Below are 1,893 nucleotides of genomic sequence, written 5' to 3' on the forward strand. Positions count from 1 at the left end.
TACAACAAGAAAACAGGAAAACTGCATGTAGCCTAACTACACACAAAAATCGATGTTGACCATCTCATAACCATATGTACTGTCATGCACACTCACAAAAAAGGCTAAATTGTAAAAGTTAAGGTGTTTCACTGGCAAAAAGGTAGTTGGGTGTACACATGTATACCAAAAGGGGAGTAAAATACAGTTATATGGGGGACAGGGGGCTGTTAAGGCTGTTGTTTGGGGGCTACAAATTTAAAGCCATACAAACTGCTGCAGCATGCTGTGCAGAATGAGCACAGGAGCAAAATGTAAACAGTTGATACAGACTCCAAAGGTGTACACATTACACAAAATAAGCTGAAGGCACAAGACCCTGGTCTCATGCCATAAAAATGAGGCTAAGCACTATTGTGACACATTGCAAGTGCTATTACAATATGAGAGGGTACCAACATGATGTAAAAATCATTTTACATGTCATTTGAATCCATTAATGTCATATAGCACTGAAAAAGGCTAACCACAGGTGCACAACATTAGCATAAGTGCCAAAAATAATGGACAACATGCACACTAGTCACAAGGGCAGACTAAACATTAGAGTGTCTGACACACAACGGTCTATCTTACTGTAGCTTATCTGCTGTGACAAATATGGCAAAAACATAGTTAATGACAGCATGGCATCAAAGGATACGCAAAGCAGGCAACTATGTCAATATGCACATACCATCACAGGAGAATGGCATCACGGTGGGACATGTGGGAAGTATCAGTAGTGACAGCAGGTGTATGTCATATGCCATCACCTGTTAATGTAGTCATATGAGCATCATCAATATAACAGCTATGTGATCAATGGTGAACTGCAATCTGCAGTGCACCTAGCTGTAACACACAAGGTCAAACAGGATCATACATGTCAGCATTATGGACCACGGTATGCAGATTAGGCAGATCACTGGCAGAGTTTAGGGCTAACAGAGCTGCCTGTCTGTAACACTGACATCATAAATGTCTGTGTTACACAATGGTTATACTGGAATCAACAGTTCTGAAAAATGTACTGTAATGCAAATAAGTGACAGTGCCTCATAAGAGCCGGATTGTGAAGTGTGCATCACAAAGTACAAACTAAAAGCATGACCGCAATATGTGTAAATGTGCCCAAACGTGCATATAAATGAAAGAAAACCTAATTACTAATGCACCATGGTGGCAGCATGACATGAGTGGACCATGTAGAAAATACTTACGGACCAGAGATCCCACCTTGATTAGGTTGAACATCAAGAATGATCCATCTCCTGTTGCTTGGGTCCCAAACTCTGTAATAAGACAGTAACATACATCAGTCACATTGTATTGACAACCCAAAACAGTGCCAGATAACCTGAATTTAACATTCACAGGATGTGAACATATCATGAACATTAGCCCATCTGTATTTTTGATGTAACAACACACAATATATGCATCCTTAACACGATATACAATTTGCTGTTATGTCTGCCAAACTGGTAAGAACAACACATAGGCAAGACAGCTGTGTCAGCAGCACTACAAGCATCAAAGTACAGCAATAGGTCGGACAACATCACAGTCACAGATGACATTTTGTAACTGAAAGTGAACGGTTTGTCAAAAGCACAGCTGTGTCAGATGGTTTACTATCATAAATTCGAAAATCAGAACAAAACGTGTCTGCATTTTCGAATTTATACATCGGAAATGAACATTTCCGAATTTACCTAAAGTCGAAAACAGCTGTGTATTGTCGAAAATGTCGCTCGCGACATTTTCGGCAATACACAGCACTCCCACCCGTCCCGTAACTACCTACCTAACCAGCCTAAACACACAGTTATGCAGGGAGGCAAGCCCCCCTGCACACCCCCCCAACTTAAT

The 1,893-nt window shown here is 40.8% G+C and overlaps 1 long non-coding RNA gene across 1 annotated transcript in view; it reads right to left on the reverse strand.

The window, feature by feature from the left end:
- LOC122801718 overlaps positions 1 to 1,318 on the reverse strand; it is a 33,279-nt gene extending 31,961 nt beyond the window's left edge. Inside the window, exon 1 of the long non-coding RNA XR_006364789.1 lies at positions 1,258 to 1,318. This is a non-coding gene — a long non-coding RNA (uncharacterized LOC122801718). The remainder of the gene's footprint in view (positions 1 to 1,257) is intronic.
- Between the last annotated feature and the right edge of the window lie 575 nt (positions 1,319 to 1,893).

This window comes from Protopterus annectens, chromosome 5.part0 (assembly GCF_019279795.1).
Source record: "Protopterus annectens isolate FY-2018-M chromosome 5.part0, PAN1.0, whole genome shotgun sequence".
NCBI classification, from domain to species: domain Eukaryota; kingdom Metazoa; phylum Chordata; order Ceratodontiformes; family Protopteridae; genus Protopterus; species Protopterus annectens.